Here is a 25,040-nt window from a genome sequence, read left to right as displayed (position 1 = left end):
TAGTAATCAATTATTCAAACTGACAGTCACAATAGCATTATTTATTTTGCCGCCAACCGGTTTCAACCCGCGATGGTGTCGTCTTCAGGGCAATTTAACCATTTGGTCGCTCGCTAGAGTCGTCACCTTGGGTGGTGGATGGCAGCAAATGTGGCATAGTTTAGTCAATTCTTGGGAGAATGGGGTGTGGGATAGCACAGTTCAGACATACTGCTCCCAACACTCCTGATTGCTTTTCTTTATTAAAAAAAAAAAAACGCTTTCGCCTGGGGTCTCTTGAATGCTATTAAAATTCCAGAGCTTGTGCTCTGCGGCGTTCCCTGACAACTGTGGCTGTATCTTCAGACAACCATGGCACCGGCGGTCGTCAGGATGAGCCACATATTGATGATGATGATTGGTTGGTGGGGCGCTCAACTGCGCGGTCATCAGCGCCTGTACAAGTCCCAATTTTTTCACAATTCAATTTTTTTCAATGTTCAATCTATTCACATTCACAAATGATGAGGATGACGATAAAATGATGAGGACAACACAGACACCCAGCCCCTGGGCAGAGAAAATCCCCAACCCAGCAGGAAATTGAACCTGGGACCCCATGATCCAGAGATAGCAACGCTACCCACTAGACCACGAGCTGCGGACTAGGATGAGCCACGTGAGTAGGGTACCTTCGCTTCTGCAGCATGAATAACAGTATCAATAGTATTCTGTGACAATTTGTCGACGTCCATCACACATGCTGCACAGCTGGTTGTAGAGGTGAAAGTCTGCCAGTCAGCTTTCTGAAGTGACCGATGTGAAGCGTATTCCAAATGTCTGGGTGCAGAGGGACAGAAAGAGAGGCACATGGTCGCTGTCACAAAGACCGCCATGGTTGCGCCACTGAATCGGGGGTAAGATACTCGGGCTGCAAACTGCGAGATTAGTAGTAGAAAACGTCCCGGAAGCCACAATGAGATGGCTGGCAGCTCCAGTGTTGAGTAGGCAGATGTCCAACTCTGAAAGGAGGTGTTCTAGCACTCAGCATCTGGGAGAGACAGTCTCTGCACCACAGACGATTATGAGCATTTAAGTCCCCCAGTAAGAGGAAGGGAGGAGGTAGCTGTTCCACTAACTCGTGATAATGGAAAGGTCCATCTGGTCGTAGATAAACATTACGTATTGTCATCCTGACTGACAGGTAGACATTAAAGGCCACAGCCTCCAGTGCAGTGGGAAGGAGCACTTGCTCGCTGAAAATATCGTAGCGTATGAGGGTACAGACCCCACTGGACGCTCTCTCGACATTAACGCGACTCTAACAGAAGGGTTTGTAGTTTTTCATAGCAGAGAGGTATGTTCTCATAAACTGTGTTCCCTGAAGCGCTACGCGAACTGTGGAGTAAGTAGTCATTATAGTTCCATTAAAGGAGTGTTCGTGTCATGTCTGAGAAAGTAGCGAATGGAAAATATGGGTGTGATTACTTTGCTATCAGGTCGTGTTCCACCTGATTGCGTGACCTGTCGTCCGTGTGCATACGCTTGAGTGCTGCAGGGCTGGGGAACGGAACATCCAAAGTCTCAGAAAGTAGTTTACCTTACTACTTTCTAAGACCGATTTCTGTGAAGATTTCCCCATTTTATCTTTCGGGAGCAAAGAGGTCTGTACATTTCTTCAACCCGCAGCCTTTAGGTGCTGGTCTTTGTCTTGACAGGTGTCCTCATTCCTGATGCCAGATGATGACTAGGCATCTATGGCCGCACAGATGGTGTCGGGGATGAGGGAGCTGACGCTCCATCCCCAACTGTAAGGCAGGTCCTGGAATACAACCTGGGCCATGAGGTATCAGGCGGGACTCTGTCATCGCGTGATGTGTGCACTGTGACACAACAGTCGCAGAATTGGAGACTGTATTAGTCGGATGAAGTCTTTCAAACATTTCCTCGCATCTTGGTAAGACAGGCGGTCAAGCGTTTTACACTTTTTAATTTTCTTCTCCCTCTTGAACAATGAGAGTTGAGTGAACGAGGAGGGGGGGGGGGGGGAGCAGTTCTGGACAGTTGGCTCACTGGGAGGGTTCGTCACAAGGGCTGCCTTCGTGGGAGGTCTGCCCACATGCCCACAGATAGCCTCATTCGAACAGTGGTATGACGTGTGTCCAAACCCTTGACACTTAAAATATCTAACCGGTGGCGGAAAGTAATGTCTGTCATCACAACTATAAACCGGGACATTAATCTTCTCAGGAGAAATGTTGCCACTGAAGGCTAGGATAAAAGTGCCAGTGTCCACTCTATTATCCTTGGATCCCTTCTGTATGTGGCGAACAAACAAGACTCCATGCCACGCCATACTAGTACGACGCAGTCCTTCATCAGTTTGTAGTGTTAGGCCCCAATGGAAAATAACATCTTGAGCTCCATTGACCTCGTCATGAGGAGAAATGGTAACCGTTAGATCTCCTAACTTGACACAGACTGAAGTGTCCATGATTAGTTGGCTTGTGATGTTTTTATCAGTAAAGGTCAATTTCTCATGTATTGCCGCAACCTCCCCAACGAAAAACATTGGCTCCGTTGTATTAAAGAGTCGCCGTTAGTGCGGGAGCAAACCAAGAATTCGAAAAACTGTCCCCTCCATTTCTCTCTGCCTGGCTCTCGTCTTGAGGCATGGTCAATGACGGAATAGGCGTAGGGTTGTAAATTTCTGCATTAGAATCTATGTTCCTGGTTGATGAGACGGCCGAACTGACTCGGCAACCTTTAAGTTTGATCCGCTTCATTGCGGATCATCTACCCTGAGGCTCTCCCTCTGGGCGCCACCCCATTAAGGTAAATGCCACCTGGCATCGTAGCCGTTGCTCGGATTCCCGCTACCCCGAAGTGGTCAGCCGTCTACCCTTTGGCTGACATGGGGAGGGTACAGTTCAGGTATTGGCAGTGCGATCCTTGAAATGTCAGGAGGCCACCACCGAGAGGATACATGACAACCAAACCACAACGGACTAGCTAGTGCACTGAATTTCGGGTGCACAGGTAGATCCACTTGATTGGTAGGTACAAACGATAACAGTTCACAGTGGAGGGTCAATGCACCACATAGGGCGTCCTTCCCCAAACGGTCCACAGTGCCGTAAAATTTGGAAAGTGGATCCAAACCCAAACAGGGGACCAGAATTTAAAAATCCGAAAAAGGTGAGGAGAAAAAGGTGAGGAGAAAAAGCATTAAAACGTGAAAAGAGCGAAAACTTTCAAAAGTCCGAAGAACAGTCATAAGATCAAGGTAAAGAAACTCTTGACCCTACCAAGAAAGACTCCTATTAGTAGCCTCTTATGACAGGCACTGAAGTGCCGCGGATATATTCTAGCCCCCGACACCGCAGGGGAGGGAGAGGGGGAGGGGAGAGATTCAGATGCGGAGAGGGAGCCAACAGACCAGTATCAAACGTACAACTATAATTACATCTGACATTTTCTTAGTGAAACACAGAAATGCGAGGCAATCTCGCTCCATAAGTGCGAATTTGCCAGGCCACAATTTGGACTATATGGCGATCCAGTTTGTTGTGGGTCAAGGGAAGAGTAAATGAAAATACACCGAAAAGTTATCCGTCCCTAAAGGGAGTGCTAATCAGAAAATGGCGAAGAATGTTGAGAATATAGAACCAAGTACGAAAGTCATGAGCTATGTGCATTCACGAATTGCGGTAAGCAGACAGGCGCTGCGCGACGAAGTGTACCGGTCTACCATGGCAAGTACCGTGAAGTTAATTTCTCACGATGTAAATCCGGTATATGTAGCTTACTCACGGACGGATGTGGTACAAGCTTTCTATCGCGAATGGCCTGACTAAAGCTGAACGTAACTATGCATGGTTGCCTCGAAGTTGATTGAAACCAAGGAGGCAATTGTTGCAACTAGTGCTAGTCACGAAGTAATGACTACGAAGAGCAGTAAGGAACTGGGACAGAAAAAGAGCGTCTCCCAGTGGTCTTGTTTCCGCGGACGCCTCACAGCAGACTGCACGCGTTTCCTCGTATAGGAAAGTTCCCTACGTTTAATTTGACTGGGGGCAGGCAATACAGAGGGTTAGAATGGCTTTCGCCGAAAGCTAGTTCGGCTCGCTCAAGGCGCAGGTAGTTTGGCTAGGAGAGGTGCCACTCTACTGACCGCTGGACGGGTCAGTGTCCGTAGGCGCTGCCGCAGCCTTGGCTCGAATTTAAAGTAAGGGCCCCTAGAACTTTTGCTGATTCATGTCATCGGGTTTATTTTATGAATTAAATGATTGGTGATCACGAAAATTGTTCCTCTCCCTTCATTCGACAGTCCTCTCCATAGACAGGCTACAGGTGGCTTCGTTTGGATGGGAAAAACTACTTTCAATATATTTAAAGACCAGTGCCTCCAACTGTAACACTTAACTGCATAAGCAATATCAATCTGGGATTGGAAATGCGGTCATAATTCTATTTAACTCTCTAGTCGACTCCCATTCCGAAGGGTGAGAGTTAAACAGAACTTTGCCACTTGCTCTGAATTTTGTTCGAAAAGTGTATCGTTTACAAGGCTTTCCTCGAGCGGGTTATTCTGTTACCGCCACCACAGGTTGTCCAACCGAAGTGTCACGCGGTCTTCGCGGCCCCCTGGCCGTAAACCGAAGGCGCCATCATCACTGTCCTCTGGTAAGGTTAGCTACAGGCTACTCTTTTGATCAGGCACACCACTGCGCTGCCTCCAAGAGCATAAAACCACGGAGAGACGCTCTCTGAACCCCGGTAAGGTTGGCATGTCATTTTGATTTTTGTAAGTTATGAATGTGCAGGTCAGAGACAGATCAAGTTATGTTACTGTTAAACAATCTTTGGCCTTGTTGCTGCCCCATCTTGGCGTCTGGGCAGTGTAATACATACGATGGACGTATTCATTACCTGTTGACTTGCGGTTGTATGTTAGATGAAGCGAGATTTATTGTAAAGGACAGCACGGATGAATTGATTTTATATATTTATATATATAGGATGTTACAAAAAGGTACGGCCAAACTTTCAGGAAACATTCCTCACACACAAAGAAAGAAAATATATTACGTGGACATGTGCCCTGAAACGCTTACTTTCCATGTCAGAGCTCATTTTATTACTTCAAATCACATTAAACATCGAATGGAAGCACACAGCAACAGAACGTACCAGCGTGACTTCAAACACTTTGTCACAGGAAATGGTCAAAATGTCCTCCGTTAGCGAGGATACATGCATCCACCCTCTGTCGCATGGAATCCCTGATGCGCTGATGCAGCCCTGGAGAATGCCGTATTGTATCACAGCCGTCCACAATATGAGCACGAAGAGTCTCTACATTTGGTACCGGGGTTGCGTAGACAAGAGTTTTCAAATGCCCCATAAATGAAAGTCAAGAGGGTTGAGGTCAGGAGAGCGTGGAGGCCATGAAATTGGTCCGCCTCTACCAATCCATCGGTCACCGAATCTGTTGTTGAGAAGCGTACGAACACTTCGACTGAAATGTGCAGGAGCTCCATCGTGCATGAACCACATGTTGTGTCGTACTTGTAAAGGCACATGTTCTAGCAGCACAGGTAGAGTATCCCGTATAAAATCATGATAACGTGCTCCATTGAGCGTAGGTGGAAGAACGAAACTAAAATGAGCTCTAACATGGAAATTAAGCGTTTCCGCACACATGTCCACATAACATCTTTTCTTTATTTGTGTGTGAGTAATGTTTCCTGAAAGTTCGGCCATACCTTTTTGTAACACCATATATATTGGAAGGCGGAAAGAATATAAATTTTGAATAATGTCCTTTTTTAAAGCAAATAACTTTGAGGTACGACTGCAGCACTGCGCACCTAGTTTGTCGGAATTACTGAGACCTAGTCAATTTTGTTCACTTGCTCAGAGCTGAGAGGAAGGCCACCCCCAGTGAATCATGCTTTAACCTATGAATTGATTAAGCTGCTTGGTTTTTATAGAAATTCTCTCTTAACAATATACTACTTTAAAATCATTGTTCACTTTGTTAATCATAGTACTGTTCAGATCAATATTGTGTGTGAAGATCACGCGCAGTTTTGCTCTGTGCTTTTGACTACATACCTCATTCTAAAATCGTTGTCTTGGAATATCATTTCATTTCATAGGAATAGTTACTCTCCGATTCCCACTATTTAAAGAAGGTTTATCATTGCGTATTACCTCACTGCACAATATGGTATTCAACAGTTTGAATATTGTTTGGAATTTTATTTAGAAATAGAAATCTAGCTTGGTCACTGTCTGCTGACTGCTTGACGTTGTGCTTTCGGGAAATATGCAACAATGTTGTCAAGATGAGAATTAAGTGGAAATATCGATGTGATAATTGTTTTATTGAGTTGTATCCAGACTAGTTACAATTCAATTCAAATTAGGTTCCGTCTAGTCTAAAGTTAGCAGACAAGTTTAAGTTGAATAAGAGTTCGTGGATACACAATTTTGATATGGTAAGCGCTTGCCGCCATCTGTGTCCGTATCCTGTACTTCTGAGGGCCGACCACGCGCCCTCTTACTACCTACTTCTGGTAATTCAATTCGTTTCACTGAATACGATTCCATGGGGACTGGAAGATGGTTATTTACAACGGAAGACCGGCTTGTAGACGACTAATCCATAATTTTGGATGGATGACGTCCCAAGCTGTATCAAGACTACCCCACATTTCACCTGTTCTTGGTGATCAATATACACTGGTTCTTAAAATTTAGTGCTTGTCTGTTACTTGTTTGAAGCTCTCTCCGTGTCGCTCATTACATCTCTTGTTCTGACAACAGAACTACCTGTAGTGAGACAGCAGTCCGATGTCTCCAATGTCAACGCACAGAAGACTTCTTTTCTCTACTCATAGGAAAATCGTGTAAGACAGCAGCCAATTCACTTACGGCTCTTCAAGTTATTAAACGCTACAAGCTTTAACAGAGTAATCAAGGAACACATTACAGTCCCTTAAGTGTAACTTCCGTGAAGACTGCGAGGTCAAGATTAGCCTAATGACAGCGCGGACAGACGCTTTTGTGTCAAAATTATCCCGGCGCCCCGTACGCGAAACGAATGGGAAGAAACCCTGATAACTGGTACCATGGGAAGTACAGTCTGCCATGGCATTCGCAGTGTTTCGAAGAGTATAGATGCAGCTGTAGAGTTGCAGGTTAGGAAGTAACCCACCGTGTATACAGGAGCCAGCTGCCACGGACGGGTTAGCGATTCCTTAGCAGGACCTATCTTGAGGTCCCTTCCCTTCCATTAGCGGCGACTCTGGGAGCCGCGCTGCGGCTCGGTGCGTATCGACCGGCGAGTCTGGTGCGGGTCCTTGCACGCACCGTTCCCGAAATGCGAGGAATTCAGCCGCGGCCGTCCAGCCAAGGAACGCAGGTAAGTCTCCCCTTGTCCTACACGTGACCCTCACTGGCTCCACCTGACCCGTCCAACGCTACGAGAAGCCTCCAATAGCAGCTTGGATATCGCTTTACTGAGCAGAGACACCACGAGTCGGCAGAAAATGCGGAACTGGACCACAAGAAATACTGCCCTAAGTCACTGAAGTCTATCTATAGTTACCCGAGCTCATACCTGACAACCTGCAGCGCACTAAATGACGTCGATCTCTCCTTCACCTGGTTTGTTGCTATCCTCAATATTTCACTATTTTGTGAATATATTTTTATTACTGCGTAGCTGCCAAACACAGCAACCTTCATGATCAGTTTTGCACATTTAGCCTTTATCTGCTCAAGTGGTGTTCGTAGTGATGCAGAGGCTTGCCCTGGAGAGCCGCATCGAAACTATCTCCGCACTGAAGAGCACAACAACGTCTCAGTCTACCTCAAATATTCTTCCCCTTTCTTCCCTCTACTGCTCCTCGCCTGGCAAGCCAACTATTCCTGCAACCAATCTTAGATTTCCCATTACCCCGTCCATCCTTTTTCAGATACTGCTGTTCTCATCTATTCTCTTTACTGCTTAATTTCGTACTGTATCTGTCCACCTAATTTTTAACATTCTTGACAGCTCCCATTTCAAATGCTTTCAGTTTCTTCTTTTACAGAAATTGCCACGGTCAACGTTTTCTTGTCTGTACCAAGCTGTTCTGGGCTTGAGATGCACGCTACTGGTGAAACGTTTTTCATCACCCATCACAGATACGGATTTGCGATTAATACAGGCATTTCGTTTTGAATATTCCATCACATTCCCGTTCTGATAGTAAAACAAGCATAAGAATGTGAAGACTAAGCACGTCTAATGTATTTAACTGGTTCTCGCAACAAGGGGCGCTGATACGTAACCGCAAAAACACTGACGTGCCTTTATCTATGACGTTTCTATTCAAATAGGTCTCATTCCTTCAGTTGTCTATGTTGCAACCTGTTTGCATTTCTTTACGGTACACTGTTGGGCACGGAGTAATGTGTTTGTATACATAATCAAAGTCATACCATATTACCTCGTAACTGGACGGAACGAGGAGACTGGAATTGAATAACGCGCTCTTACTGTAGCTTTGCATCGGTAAGGCTATTCTAGTAGCCCAATCTACAGTGCTGTAAACACTGCAGCGGTTTAAGCAAGCTATTGCTCTTGCCACTGCCAGTGTATCGCGATCTCCAAGAGCCCGAGTATCGTGATAAAGGGAAGATCAGTTCAAATGTTAACAGAGTAAGGGTCAAAGGATTCGTACTGCACCTGAAATTTGCGAGGAGGTAAATAGTATGCGAGCTATTCTAGTCTTTCACAACAGTGTAACGCCGTCTTCGTGAACGAGGTTTAAAGTGGTGCAGAGCGGAAAACAATCCTTTATTACGCAAACAAAATAAGGTGGAAAGGTTGCAGTGGACACAGCAACATAAAAATTGGAGCGTGCAGCAATGGTCCAAGGTGTTGCTCGCGGACGAATGTAAGTTTCAAGTATTTGCAATCAATCGTCGAATGTTCGTCGACTTTACGGAGAACGAAAGAGGAGTCACTGTGTGACGCCAGCGGTGAAGCATGATGGAGAATCGGCCATGGTGTGCGGATGTTTTGCGGCTGATAAAGTCGGTGATCTAGTAATAATTAATGGAACATTTAAGAAGGAATGTCGCCACACGATATTGACCAACAAGAAGTTCCCTCTGGCAAGAGGGTGGTCGTGAGATTGTTCTGCAGCAGGACAATGATCCTGAACATGCTTCCAAGCTGCGCAAAGGATATGTTCACAGAAAAGAGAAATGTGAGGAACGGAAGAAACTGATTTGACCAAGCCTGTGTTAAATCCCATTGAACCCTTATGGAATTAACTTGGCATGGAAATCAGAAAACTGAGATCATATAATGTTTAAGATCTGTAAAATAATTTATAGGTGTAGAGAACTCCAATATCTGCAGAAATACTACAAAATCTGAATGCCAAGAGTTTATACAGCTGTTCTGAGGGCAAAGGATGGCAACTATGAAGAAGATAAAATCCAAACCATGTTCTATTGTTATGGATCGTCTGACTACAACTGAATTAAACACAATTTTCGTGTCATACGCGTTTCGCCTTTATTCTCTGCAAGGCATCTGGAGTGGCAGGTTGCGTAGAAGATTTTCTACGTACTACGCTCCTGTTCCATGTTTGGTGTCGTTCATCTTCTTATAAATGCCACTTGCTGTTTTAAGGAACTGAACAGTTGTTTCGACGCAGCTACAGAAGTTGAAGATATTCTATTATACTTAATTACAGAGACAGAACATATTTATTCTGTGCATTGTATTTGTACGCTGAAATAAAGTATATAGTATTTATCGTAGCTGATCGAAAACTTCCGACCGGTAGCGTACACTTTCAATAATTTCTTCCTCAGTTCCTTATTAGTAACTGATACCCGAAGAGCTGTTTCTTGGAAATAATTATTTATCGTCGTGCCAGTATACTTCCCGTATTTTCCTGTGTAATCTTGCTTCCTACATATGAGATAGCCTTCACTTCTTCCACTGCTTCTATACCCAACTTTCAAGTTAAATTATTGTTTGACTTCCATATGAGTCACTCTGTAAAAACCAAAATGCATCCCGAAACAACAATCGTGCGAAATTCAGTTAGCGTTTTTCAAGTATGATGTGTTCAAAAACGCATCTTAGCTGTTTCTAGACCTACGAGAAAAAGCCGATTCACTATTAAATCAGCGCATACGCCACAGGAACTATGTTTTCACGGGATTTCCAGGCAATTTTGACACTCGACTGAAAACTTCTTGCCAGGGAAAGTACCACATTGTTATGGATGCCGAGGTATGCACAGAAGTAATATCTGGTGTACCTCAGGAAAGGGCAATACAGGGAAAGTCAATTCTGCCGAGAGCTATGGTCCATGCAGTGTGGTGCAGTGCTCGGCGTCGCTGGTAGACGTGCTGTAGGTTGCCATTTCAGACCTAACCATCAGCTATTATTTGTTTTAAGTATCAATTGTTACAGAGATGCTCTTGAAATATTTTATGTTTGCATATTCTCGATTGTTCAATGTTTCTGTAAATACCAGCATCCTTGATTATTCTATGTTTGTACATCTATCTGCACTCTCCAGACACTTCAGTTCCGTTCCTGCTATACTTTGGTGTTCGTAATAAATTTGGTTTCGGTGCTATAATTTATTTCACTGTCGACCCTACTTTCGGATTAGCTAACTAAATTAACTACGAATGCTTTCAAGATTTCATTTGTTAAGTAACATTTTTCTCTTGCGCTGTTTGTCCCTTTTCTCCCAGGAGTGATGTTTAGCCTGCTGTCTGTGGCAACCCAAAGTGGAACGACATTAGTCAGTTACGCGTGGTCCCCACTCACTACAGAGTAGCACAGTAACATTCTTCCGTCTAGTGGCTGACATGTACGGCACGTGGCACGAGTCGGCACGCTAGGTTACGCTCCTCAGTTGCTGTACACGGTCGTTCCATTTCGGTAGTCGCACTCTTCTCCGGTATTTAATGAATGTGACTTAACACAAGCCTAGGTCATTCCCGGTGAACGTTTATGAAACAAATTCTGCATTCTCTCACGGCCTCACATGAAATTCCCCTGACGAGAACAACTGGAATACGGTGTTGTTGCCTGCAAAATGTTAAATGCCGAGTTACAAATGCCTTTAACTGAAAAATATACGACTGCCATTCACTGTAAACTTCACTGCGACATTTTTTTGAAAGTTTTTGAAAACTTTATGAATTTTTTTGTTTTTGTGTGTGTTGCGGCGTTTGAAAATTATCTCCCGCCTCTTGCTATTTTCAGTGCGACACCTGAGGATGGGCTTATGAGAGCCCGAAGCCGGTCGTGATAATAAAAGAAATTTACAGCTGAAGCGGTATTTTCAACGTCTGGTAACAGCAGAGTAAATTAGAATTTCAGTGGTGTTTGCAGAAGGATTGTAGGGCGAATCGTTTACTAGATATTGTATTTTGCCATGTTTCCACACCGACATTTTTTTTCCCAACCTGCGTAGTTGCTAGGTTCGATGTTGTTATGTCTGCATACAGTGTGCCCGTGTGCTCCTTGAGAGCACTGCAACTTGCTTGTCAGTTAGCATGTGTAAGTCCAAGCAATAGAGCATGAGTGGACGATGAGATTCACCAACGCAGAAAAAGCCGATAAGATCATGGGGTATGGGGAGTAGGGAGTGTAAGAGGAATGCACGTTATTCCAAGTTGTTCCAAGTTGTTCTTGTACGGTATATCCGGTAAGATATCCCAATAGACGTAACAATCTCAGTAACTGTTTATCAACCTCTTCAACCACTTACACCCACTTACGTGTAACACCTACACAACGTAATAGAAGGAAACAAATGACGACAGAAGAGAGGGAAGATCAATGTTCTTGCTGCTGTTGCAGTTGATGGGCGGGTTATCTCCCGCGCAATCGCACGAGGAAGTGGCATGAGTCAGTCAAGTGTCCTACAAATTCTCCATCAACATACATTCCGTCCCTATCAAATCTCTCTCCATCAAGAGCTGCATGGAAACGATTATGAGAATCGTGGTACCTTTTGTACATGGGCATTAAGATAGGCTACTCCTGATGTGTCATGTATCTTGTTTAGTGATGAAGGCACATTTACCGATCATAGTCTGGTAAACCACTGGAACATGCACTGTTCGTATTTTGACAATCCCTTTTCGTTTCATCAAGTGGAATGTCAGTGTCCGTGCACTGCGAACGTGTGGTGTGGGATAGTAAACCAACAGCTCATAGGTCCGATTTTCATACACAGAACACTGGAGGTGTACATGTATCGCAGCCTCCTAACAGACCATCTTCCACAGATGCTAGAAGACGTTCCTCTGCAGACTAGGAGGAACTTGTAGATCCTGTGTAATGGCTGTCCAGTCCATAGTGCAGTAAGTACAATAGCATGTCTTCAACGAATTGTTTCCATATAGTTGGATCGGACGCAGAGGACTTATACCTTGACCCGCCCGTTCCCCGGATTCCATGCATATAGTCTTCTTTCTGAGGGGAAAGCTGGAAGACGCTGTGCACAAGGACCTAACAATGTACCTTAACTGCAGTCTGCTAGGACATCGCCGCCGAAATGCTAGCGTGTGTGCAGCAGTCGTTCGTTACCAAGCTGGAAGCGTGTATTGCCGCTGCCTGTGGTCATTTTGAACACAACCTGTTGTTGTTGTCTTCAGTCCTGAGACTGGTTTGATGCAGCTCTCCATGCTACTCTATCCTGTACAAGCTGCTTCATCTCCCAGTCCCTACTGCAACCTACATCTTTCTGAATCTGCTTAGTGTATTCATCTCTCTCTCTCTCTCTCTCTCTCTCTCTCTCTCTCTCTCTCTCTCTCTCTCTCTCTCTAAGATTTTTACCCTCCACGCTGCCCTCCAACGCTAAATTTGTGATACCTTGATGCCTCAGAACATGTCCTACCAACCGGTCCCATCTTCTTGTCAAGTTGTGCCACTAAGTCCTCTTCTCCCCAATTCTATTCAATACCTCCTCATCTTCAGCATTCTTCTGTAGCACCACATTTCGAAAGCTTCTATTCTCTTCTTGTTCTAACTAGTTATTGTCCATGTTTCACTTCCATACATGGCTACACTCCATACAAATACTTTCAGAAACGACTTCCTGACACTTCAATCTATATTCGATGTTAATAAATTTCTCTTCTTCAGAAAGCCTTTCCTTGCCATTGCCAGTCTACATTTTATTTCCTCTCTACTTCGAGTATCACCAGTTATTTTGCTCCCCAAATAGTAAAACTCCTTTACTACTTTAAGCCTCTCATTTCCTAATCTAATTCCCTCAGCATCACCCGACTTAATTTGACTACATTCCATTATCCTCGTTTTGCTTTTGTTGATGTTCATCTGATATCCTCCTTTCAAGACACTATCCATTCCGTTCAAGTGCTCTTCCAAGTCCTTTACTGTATCTGACAGAATTACAATGTCATCAGCGAACCTCAAAGTTTTTATTTCTTCTGAATGGATTTTAATACCTACTCCAAATTTTTATTTTCTTTCCTTTCATTTACTGCTTGCTCAATATACAGATTGAATAACATCGGGGAGAGGCTACAACCCTGTGTCCCCCACTTCCCAACCACTGCTTCACTTTCATGGACCTCGTCTGGGCTTCTGGTTTCTGTACAAATTGTAAATAGCCTTTCGCTCCCTGTATTTTACCCCTGCCACCTTCAGAATTTGAATGAGAGTATTCCAGTCAACATTGTCAAAAGCTTTCTCTAAGTCTACAAAAGCTGGAAATGTAGGTTTGCCTTTTCTTAATCTATTTTCGAAGATAAGTCGTAGGGTCAGTATTGCCTCACGTGTTCCAACATTTCTGCGGAATCCAAACTGATCATAGCCGAGGTCGGCTTCTACTAGTTTTTCCATTCATCTGTAAAGTATTCGCGTTAGTATTTTGCAGCTGTGACTTATTAAACTGATTGTTCGGTAATTTTCACATCTGTCAGCACCTGCTTTCTTCGGGATCGGAATTATTATATTCTTCTTGAAGTCTGAGGGTATTTCGCCTGTCTCATACATCTTGCTCACCAGATGGTAGAGTTTTGTCAGGACTGGCTCTCCCAAGGCTCTCACTAGTTCTAATGGAATGTTGTCTACTCCCGGGGCCTTGTTTCAACTCAGGTCTTTCAGTGCTCTGTCAAAATCTTCACGCAGTATCGTATCTCCCATTTCGTCTTCATCTACATTCTCTTCCATTTCCATTATATTGTCCTCAAGTACATCGCCCTTGTATAGACCCTCAATATACTCCTTCCACCTTTCTGCTTTCCCTTCATTGCTTAGAACTGGGTTTCCATCTGAGCTCTTGATGTTCATACAAGTGGTTATCTTATCTCCAAAGATCTCTTTAATTTTCCTGTAGGCAGTATCTATCCTACCCCTTGTGAGATAAGCCTCTACATCCTTACATTTGTCCTCTAGCCATCCCTGCTTAGCCATTCTGCACTTCCGGTCGATCTCATTTTTGAGACGTTTGTATTCCTTTTTGCCTGCTTCATTTACTGCATTTTTATGTTTTCTCCTTTCATCAATTAAATTCAATATTTCTTCTGTTACCCAAGGATATCTACTAGCCCTCGTCTTTTTACCTATTTGATCCTCTGCTGCCTTCACTACATCATCCCTCAGAGCTACCCATTCTTCTTCTACTGTATTTCTTTCCCCCATTCCTGTCAATTGTTCCCTTATGCTCTCCCTGAAACTCTGTACAACCTCTGGTTTAACCAGTTTATCCAGGTCTCATCTCCTTAAATTCCCACCTTTTTGCAGTTTCTTCAGTTTTAATCTACAGCTCATAACCAATAGATTGTGATCGGAGTCCACATCGGCCCCTGGAAATGTCTTAAATTTAAAACCTGGTTCCTAAATCTCTGTCTTACCATTATAACCCCCCCCCCCCCCCCCCAATGAACCATTGAACTTGCCGCTGGTGGGGAGGCTTGCGTGCCTCGGCGATACAGATAGCCCTACCGTAGTGCAATTCAACGGAGGGGTCTCTGTTGAGAAGCCAGACAAACGCGTGGTTTCTGAAGAGGGGCAGCAGCCTTTTCAGTAGTTGCAAGGGCAACAGTCTGGATGATTGACTGACCTGGCCTTGTAACACTAACCAAAACGGCCTGGCTGTGCTGGTACTGCGAACGGCTGAACGCTAGGGGAAACTACGGCCGTAATTTTTCCCGAGGGCATGCAGCTTTACTGTATGATTAAATGATGATGGCGTCCTCTTGGGTAAAATATTCCGGAGGTAAAATAGTCCCCCATTGGGATCTCCGGGCGGGGACTACTCAAGAGGATGTCGTTATCAGGAGAAAGCAAACTGGCGTTCTACGGATCGGAGCGTGGAATGTCAGATCCCTTAATCGGGCAGGTAGGTTAGAAAATTTAAAAAGTGAAATGGATATGTTAAAGTTAGATATAGAGGGAATTAGTGAAGTTCGGTGGCAGGAGGAACAAGACTTCTTGTCAGGTGACTACAGGGTTATAAACACAAAATCAAATAGGGGCAATGCAGGAATAGGTTTAATAATGAATAGGAAAATAGTATTGCGGGTAAGCTAGTACGAACAGCATAGTGAACGCATTATTGTGGCCAAGATAGATACGAAGCCCACACCTACTACAGTAGTACAAGTTTATATGCCAACTAGCTCTGCAGATGAAGAAATTGAAGAAATGTTTGATAAAATAAAAGAAATTATTCAGATACTGAAGGGAGACGAAAATTTAATAGTCATAGGTGACTGGAATTCGGTAGTAGGAAAAGGGAGAGAAGGAAACACAGGTGAATATGGATTGGGGCTAAGAAATGAAAGAGGAAGCCGCCTGGTAGAATTTTGCACAGAGCACAACTTAATCATAGCTAACACAGAAGGCTGTATACATGGAAAAAGCCTGGAGATACTGACAGGTTTCAGATAGATTCGGAATAGGTCTTAAAATCCATGGAGAAGAAATAAAAACTTTTGAAGTTCACCGACGACATTGTAATTCTGTCAGAGACAGCAAAAGACTGGGAAGGGCAGTTAAACGGAATGGATAGGGTCTTGAAAGGAGGATATAAGATTAACATCAACAAAAGCAAAACGAGGGTAATGGAATGTAGTCGAATTAAGTCGGGTGATGGTGAGGGAATTAGATTAGGAAATGAGATACTTAAAGTAGTAGATGAGTTTTGCTATTTGGGGAGCAAAATAACTGATGATGGTCGAAGTAGAGAGCATATAAAATGTAGACTGGCAATGGGAAGGAAAGTGTTTCTGAAGAAGAGAAATTTGTTAAGAGCAAGTATAGATTTAAGTGTCAGGAAGTCATTTCTGAAAGTATTTGTATGGAGTGTAGCCATGTATGGAAGTGAAACGTGGACGATAACTAGTTTGGACAAGAAGAGAATAGAAGCCTTTGAAATGTGGTGCTATAGAAGAATGCTGAAGATTATACGGGCAGATCACGTAACTAATGAGGAAGTATTGGTTTTGGGAGAAGAGGAGTTTGTGGCACAACTTGACCAGAACAAGGGTTCGGTTGGTACGACATGTTCTTAGGCATCAAGGCATCACCAAATTAGTATTGGAGGGCAGCGTGGAGGGTAAAAATCGTAGAGGGAGACCAAGAGATGAATACACTAAGCTTATTCAGAAGGATGTAGGTTGCAGTACGTACTGGGAGATGAAGAAGCTAGCACAGGATAGAGTAGCAAGGAGAGCTGCATCAAACCAGTCTCAGGACTGAAGACCACAACAACACAGCCATTATATAAATCTATCTGATACCTTCTAGTATCTCCAGGATTCTTCCATGTAAGAACACAACCTATGATTGTCAATTGTCTCCACTACCGGTCAGAATCCAGAATCCACGTAACTAATGTTTGCACTTCTGTTATTCTTTCGCGTGGGCTACCGCACGAATTGTCGGTGTGGGAACTTTACAAAATACGATGTCTCGGGAGCGACTGGCACTAGAATCCTGCAGTTGAAGCCACTGAAATTAGCTTGCTAATGTCAGTAGGCATTTTTTCATTTCAAAAAGCTTATGTTCGTACAATAAATACCCTTCAGAAGAATTATTAAAATCTGTTGAATGGATAACAACACGAGCCCCTGACTACCAATCCGTTCTATGAAGACCGCACGTCAATGACACTTTCCAGATCCGCAATATTTGCGGTTCAAGTTTTAGGTGATTCATCCTAAAATCGTATACCCATCTATGTGCTGTATTTTCTTCCTTGCAGTCTATTTAAACAGGAAACGGGTAATCAATGGCTCATTGACTTTTTATTAAAATGCTACTGCCGAATCCGAGTCATCAGGAACTTTGTAATCCAACCTGTTTGCAGATTCAAACCAACCGAAATAGCGTCACTGGCACTATTATCCTCAGAGGTCCAGCAGCGGGAAGGATCTTCCATACCCCGTGTATCAACGATCCGAACCAGCTTACTCATGCAGTTTAAGCAACTTCAGTTCACAATCAAGGCTTAGTTGGTAATAACAACAACAAAACGTCTCAAAGTCAGAGAGAGGGGGGCAAGAGGAGATGGACGAAGAGAAAGGGAGAGGGATGAACGTTGAGAGGGAGGTGGTGGAGATGCACAGGAAGATGGAGAGGAGAAGTGTAGTGAGATAAGGGGGAGGAGGAGACGTGCACAGACAGTAGGGAGGAGGAGGAGATGTGCAGAGAGAGAGAGAGAGAGAGGGAGAGAGAGAGAGAGAGAGAGAGAGAGAGAGAACGTTAGGACGTCTATCCACCTCACATCTACATTTAACAGTTGCGAAGCATTGCCAGGTTCGCTACTCGATGATGAAAGAGGGAGTATCTTTCAGCAGAGCAGTTTGTGGCAGCCACACTTAAAATACACATCTTTTACTGCAAGTCTGGAAAATTCCTGATTCTCATGTAATTGCATATATCTACCGTCCAATTAGATACATCACATTTTCACCTTTTTGAATCAGCTACATTTTCGTATAAATCATCATCTGATGGGAAGCCCCTGTGGCTTAGGAATTATGACTCTCTCTATCATACGGGCACTAAAACTAATTTCAACAGAGACAAGAAACTTTATACACTCAATGACTATTTTAAGAACTAATACCTTCAAAATTGAGATGACAACCAGACCATGAGCTGACTCGAGATTGAACACAATGGCCTAAGGCCTCGGAACGACGGGGTTCAAAACTGGAGGGTTATTCTGCCCGCACTTCACTAGATACGAGATGCACGATATTTCCTCTCACAACATCGCGGGGGATTTCTGGTCCCACCTTTGTGAGCAGTGTGTGATCGCCTCAACGTCGACGAGACGGTGAACTTTAAACATCCCTTTTTTTAATTGATTTTGTCACTCAGTTTTACAATGAATTAAGAAAATATAGTGATGGTTTCCCGTGTGCCTGTAAACAATGCGGTGCACTGGAAAGCCATCGAAGACGTGTTTCAACTGACATTGTCTGTGTATCTACTGAAGCGAGTGTAGGCTGTAACTGGTTGTGGCCACGCGGTCTGCCTCCTCCCCCATCACTCCCTCCCACGCATACGAGAGAGAGAGAGAGAGAGAGAGAGAGAGAGAGAGAACGAACAATAGTTGTGACAAAGATGGCGTGAGGAATGGCGCAGCAGCAGCAGTTCCCGTGAGTGTAACACCTGCGACTATAATAAGGTTTCATACGAAAGCGACTTCGGTGGAATTTTAATGAGAATCTGACTTCGAAAAGGCTGAAAACTTTCGACTGGCAAGATCTGAAAGGAATTGCTCCCGCCCAGTATGGATTCCATCAATAGCGTTTTTAATGAAGGTGAGACTAGTCCTGCCGCAACCGACCTATGTAGACCACTGGACAGGCAGTGGTGCAATGACAACGCCGCGTCTCTCCCTTCGCTGCCTGCTAGTATTAAAGGTTTCCACACTAGCTGTGGGGACACACACTGTAGCACCGTGCACCGCCCCATTAGTTCGTTGTAAGAATTTGTGTTTGTGACACGGTAGTACTTTGGAGGCTACGAGTTCGTCATCTGTTATCCATCGTCATCTATAGTTTGCCTAGTCACCTATTGCGCACGTTAATGTGCTCCATACCATGAGCACAGAGTGTGGGCGCCCGTGCCGCGTCCGCTGGGCTATGTAACCATTCTGTTGGGTGAAGGGGCTATATAAATCAGTATCCATTCGCGAGCAAAGGCTTAATAACTGTCATCCTTTTTAATTCTTGCTCGGTGGGCTTTCGATTTGTTGATGAGCGTACTTGTAACCATCTGAAAGCATGTTCCACATAGTAACATCATTCTACATCTGTCATTTTCCTTTGAAATATTCTTCACTTGGTTTCATATTATAGGTACCATGCACTCAGTGGCTCAATGGTTAAGTGCCTGATCACAAAGGCAAGTCTCGGCTTCGATCCCCTGTCAGTCCTAGGATTTTTATCTGACACTTCTTTCACTTCTAGCGATGTTTGTTGACGTGAAAAATGCACCGTGGCTCAGAATCCACATTAAGCTGTAGCTCCCCTTATAAGTGGCTGCTTAAACCAGTTCGAAGGTCGGAGAAAGGCTACGGTCTACTGTCTCCAACAAGACCATGTCTAGACAGCACTGTGGTGTTCAAAACCATCTTCTGTTTGGTAACTGCTTTACTTTCTTTTTATATCACGCACTTGTCAGCTTCCACCATTGCAATTTATACCGATTTCTGAAGCTCTGTCTAAAACTTTCCTTTTCGTAACAGTGGAATTTTCGTTGGTGGCGACGATTAAGTAAAGGAATATAAGACACTGCAGTTTCGAACTGATATTGTGTTTTCTGCCTTGAACTTTATGGGCATTCAGTGTCACCCCATCACTTTTTAGAATTCCGCAGCACGCTGGGAAACAATGTTGAAACATTTCATCGTCACGTAACCATGAGCCATTTTCTGCTATCGACAAAGTAACATTCTACGGCAATGAAAACAGCCACAACTACTAAAATATTGACTACTGTGTGTTGGTCGTGCAGTAGAAAAGATAGCACGCCGAACATTCCATTTCCCATGCTTTTATACGGAGCCAAGAGTACGAGGATTATGCCTGTAACTTACCAAGCAGCAGCAGCAGCTGATACTCCAATCTGTAACATGAAGGAAACTATAATTAGAAACAAGACTTAACAAAATGGCTTTGAGCACTATGCGACTTAACTTCTGAGGTCATCAGTCGAATTAAACCTAACTGACCTAAGGACATCACACACATCCATGCCCGAGGCCGGATTCGAACCTGCAACCGTAGCGGTCGCTCGGTTCCAGACTGTAGCGCCTAGAACCGCACGGCCACTCCGGCCGGCCAAGACTTAACATATGGGTAATATGTTAGACGTCGTTCTCTGGAAGAGAAACAACAGAATAGCGTCCAGAAACACTATTGCAAATTCTCAAGACACCGAGCAGACGATAACCATTGAACCCTATTACGTGCGTTCCTCATACTATGCAAATAATTTATTGCGTAAACAATCGCGTATAACATTCAAATTAGCTCTTTCGGTAAACAGTTGCTATATTTTTTTATGTATCAAAGCGATCTTCGACATAATAAATTATTACACAAAATTTAAAATCTCGTATACTTCCAGTTGGCTATAGGTCAATTAAAAAAAAAAACCTCGTAGTCGACCCTACAGTCTCTCTTGAATTATTAATAGTCAAATCAGTCACTGAGGCTTTTCCCTTATCCCAAACTAAAACTTCATGTTCTCCGTAAGTCACGCTAAGGTGTCGTAGGTCGCGTATCACGGATACTTCTGCCCTTTACTGTTGCAGTCGCTAATAGTGAGCACAGATAACTACGTTTGACAAGGGTCCGTATGATTTCCAATCTCTTCAGTTTTACCTGCATACTCTTTTCGCGAGGTATATGTCGCAGGAAGCATTATGTTGTTCGTTTCTCTTAAGTACGCATGCTCCTAAAGTCTTACGAGAGCGCAACGCCTCTTTTCAAGGGTCTGCCAGAGGACTTTGATAAACATCTCAGCAATGCTTTCGAGCTTTCTAAAAGGAACCGTGGCATATTTCCTCTGTCGAATGCACTTGGTAAGGATATCAGACTGAGGAGACGAATACTGAATTAACGGTCAAGCGACGTTTTTATTAGCTACGTCCTTCGCGGCTGAGTTACACTTCTTGAGGACCCTTCCTTGAATCGCAGTTATTAGAAAACTTGAAATTACAAATGCGTAATCACGTGTTACCAACTATGGAATAATGAATTTATTTTTCGCAAGAGTCGGATCAAGAACTACAGCGTGTTGCTTAAACGAGATTTCATACGCAACACGATAGTGTCCGTAAAAGTGTTACACCGTCTTCGGCCGCAGCCAGCTGACAATGACTCTGTGACTACATTAATCGACAGACGTACAGCAACTTTCCACATTTCCAAATTAGTAAAAACAGTCTTCGCAAACGTCATCGGCTTCGCTTTAACCCACAAGGCTAGGAGGCTAGGTGAGGTAGTTACAACTGAGACACCATCGACGTTAAGCCCTTTAGCAATCTGATACCATTTCTATACATTAGAAAATGACCGTAACAGAGGTAACAGTCTCCAGTTAATCTTTAAATTGGTTCCTTGGAATTACCGGAAAAACAGCAAGCAAAAGTTGCAGGAATAATAGATGAAAACTAGAGCCATGAAGTGACATGATACAAAACAGCTGACTTTTGTCGAAATAATCTGTTTCTAGATTTTCTTCGGCCGTCTCCATATGACTTTAAAATGAAGTCTATACAATTACTCAACTGCTGTTAATACACATGTATTATACCACATCGAGCCTTGTTTTGTTGTATTTCAGTCAAATTACTTACGTACAACATAACATATTCTACTTCATCTTACGTTAATACGAATGTTAGGCTCCGGAAATATTTACATCTTTCGGAATAAAAATCGTCCTCAGGCCAGTTGGTAGTTTGTAATCCTAGGTTATGAGCGTTTATATGAATTTAATGATTTCCGGTAACAGCTTCTTACACCGACACAAGCCGTGACTTTTATCTTCCTCCTCGTCTTAAGAAGGAGCATCAGATAAAAAATAAAAAATAAAAAAAACAACACCTGTGAACAGCTACTTCTTCGTACGATTGCCGCCGAATAATCACAAACGCCTAGACCATAACAGAACACAGACCTTCGACAAGCAGAACTACCAATAAAGTCGTGTAATTGAAGGAAACTGTGATTTGCTTTAACCTTCAACAGTTCAAAGTAACTTAAAGTTTATTATTTATTTTATGTCTAGAGTGCTTTGATTTCTACATCTTTTTTGTTTTGTTGTCAACGACGGGTTTTGGTTCATATGAACCATCTTCAGAGCTGTAGAGAAAAGAAAAGTAAGTAACATTTTCTGCGGCATACAACATTGCTATTATACCATAACAAAAATCTAAAGTACTGAATTTTTGTTCGTTTATTGAGAATACTGTTCCTATGGTTTGTTATGGGAAAATACATTATAAAAACCTACCAAACTATGTAATTTGAATGGCAGACAGCCTCCGTCTCTAGGGCGTTGCTGCAGGCCTTGTCACTGTTATTAAAACTGTTTCTAAACCTATCTTTCATTCATATGTGATCACATTTTCCTGGGGCACTGCTCACCGTACCGTCGTCTCTGGTGAACACCCGTCGTCCAGAACAATGTGCTGGATTCTATTGCTTAAGAAGTCTCCGAGCCACTCACGGATCTGCTAATTTATTCCGAGCACTCCGACCTTCGTTAACGATGCGCAGTGTGGCACTGTGTCAAACGGTTTCCGAAAATCTAGAAATACGGAATCTGCAGCAGCATTGCAGCACTGAACTCCATGTTCGCTTTAACTTTTGGTATGTGATTCTTTTGTGGAGGTATGTAGAACACTATGTGCCTCCTCTTTGAACGACTTTGGCAGAACTCTGACTCCGTGTACGAACAGCAATGAATGAAATAACTGCACACATGGTAGCAAGTGTTCGAAACCAGTTCGAGTATCGTCTACACTTTTTTCATGCGTCTGGTGGAGTTTGGTAACAGCTGATCTAGATGCACTAGTGTTCCCATCCCACTGTCTTACAGGGACTCCTAGTGCTTTATGACATCTTACTGTACGAGGTGCGAAAAACATGGTGAATTATTTTATTAGAAACGGAGTAATAAACTGACATGAACTTTGATCTTCGAAGTACTTTCCTTGGCCAGCAACGCACTTATCACAACACTGAATCCATGGCTGGAAGCATTTCTGGAAGACTTCTTTCGTTGATGCTGTTCAGCGGCTCTGTGACCCCTCTCAGTGCCAACAATGGTGTCAAAACGTTTTCCTTTGCGCACGGTTTTAATTTTTGGACAGAGCCAGAAGTTGGAGTTAATCTGCTGGGTAAGGGGGATCGTACAGACAGGAACACTTTTTCCAGCCAAAATCGCGCGAAACAAAAGCCGTGTTGTCGGAAGGACGAGCCTATTGGCCCATTTTCTAGTTTCTTTCTTCGCATATCGTTTAACAAACAAACATTGCAGTGCGCCCTTGTAAAATTCGGCGTTTTCAGTTGTTCCCCTTGGAACGACTCTGAAAGCACTTTTGACCCAATATCTGAAAAAAATGATCGTTAGTTGGTATCAGATTTTGACTGATTTTCTTCTTTTGGGACGAGGAGATTCACTGTTTTCCACTGAGAACTCGGGATTTTCGTCTCGGAGTTAGAGACCCAGGTTTCACCTCCAGTTCCAGTTTTGGACATGAAGTCCAAATCTGAATGAAGGCTATCCTCCAACTCCGTGCGAAGTGACACGATTTTCCTTCTGATCGTCACTCAAAATTGTAGGAAAAAAATTGGCACTAATATATATGCGATTGCACTAAATTGTCTATTTTGCAAGCTATGCTTTGCATGGTCCCGTATGAGATGTCACGTTGTTCTGTAACCTCTAAAACAACTTTTCACCTGTTTGAAAGAACAATTTTTGCCTCTCTTTGCACGTTTTCTTCTGTTTTTGAGGTTAATGAACGTCCTGAACGTTGCTAGCCTTCTACCGTCTCATTTCCAGATTTAAATAGCTCAAACCACTTGTAAAAAGTCTTCAGAATTACAGCATTAGCGTCAGACACCAATTTCAACAAAAATGAATTTCTTTGGCACTTTTTTTACAACTTGAAACAGAAATTACGGTTCCCGCGTTGTTCAAAATGCTTCAGTACAGTAAAATATACGTGACATTAAACACGTAAAACATGCACAACTACTCACATGAACATTTCTTAAAGATTGCAGTTTATATATTATTATGAATGAATCTAATTAAAAGTAGAAGTTACTAGAATAGTTAGTAGATAAATATTATGCTAGAATCCACGATAAACCTGTAACCAACGTTGTTAAGAAGTTACATAAATGAACACATCATTGTAAATGTAATAATACGAATGTAATATAAATTTTATACGAAGTAGGCAAGCAACTGATCGCGTATATTACGCAATTATAGAAAATTAATGGGCCCATTACTTAAAAAAGTTAGAGTTTTACTCTGAAAAATGTTTTTACAAGATTATAATAGGTTATTAGTGGCTTGTTATTTTTCCTCCACCTATGTAGGAACAGTATATAACTTAATTAGATCACACTGAGGTAGGATGTTGTTCCAAAGCCATGCAGAATTCGTTTACTAACCAACCTACTACCAGTAGTTGTTCTGTAACCTAAGACACATCAACTCACACAGCATTCTAACAAACAACACCACCATATCTTACACCCGCATGGACTGAACTGATCGAGTGTGCCCGACGATGGATGTTCATGTGTGTAATTACTAAAATGGATAGCACCACATGTGGTCGCCGGACTTTAAATTCAGTACCGAGTCCCTGTCCGGAGGTGGTGTCGGTAAAGTTATATCTGTATCTACTCTTTTCTGTCCTCATTTACTCTCTTCTTAAATTATCAAATCTATTTATAGTTTCCTACTTCCAAATTCCTGTATTTTTCTAAAC

At 43.2% G+C, this 25,040-nt stretch overlaps 1 protein-coding gene across 6 annotated transcripts in view; it reads right to left on the bottom strand.

Annotated features, from left to right (window-relative positions):
• The window catches only part of LOC126356172 (Ca(2+)/calmodulin-responsive adenylate cyclase), a 1,163,484-nt gene that overhangs the window by 900,059 nt on the left and 238,385 nt on the right, over positions 1 to 25,040 (bottom strand). For all 6 annotated transcript variants that reach the window (XM_050006929.1, XM_050006931.1, XM_050006933.1 and 3 more), the window contains exon 2: positions 20,112 to 20,140. The gene's annotated coding sequence lies outside the window, so the exon portion shown is untranslated. The remainder of the gene's footprint in view (positions 1 to 20,111; positions 20,141 to 25,040) is intronic.

This window comes from Schistocerca gregaria, chromosome 3 (assembly GCF_023897955.1).
Source record: "Schistocerca gregaria isolate iqSchGreg1 chromosome 3, iqSchGreg1.2, whole genome shotgun sequence".
NCBI classification, from domain to species: domain Eukaryota; kingdom Metazoa; phylum Arthropoda; class Insecta; order Orthoptera; family Acrididae; genus Schistocerca; species Schistocerca gregaria.
The sequence above is the reverse complement of the archived record's forward strand: the minus strand, read 5'-3'. Positions and strand labels throughout refer to the sequence as shown.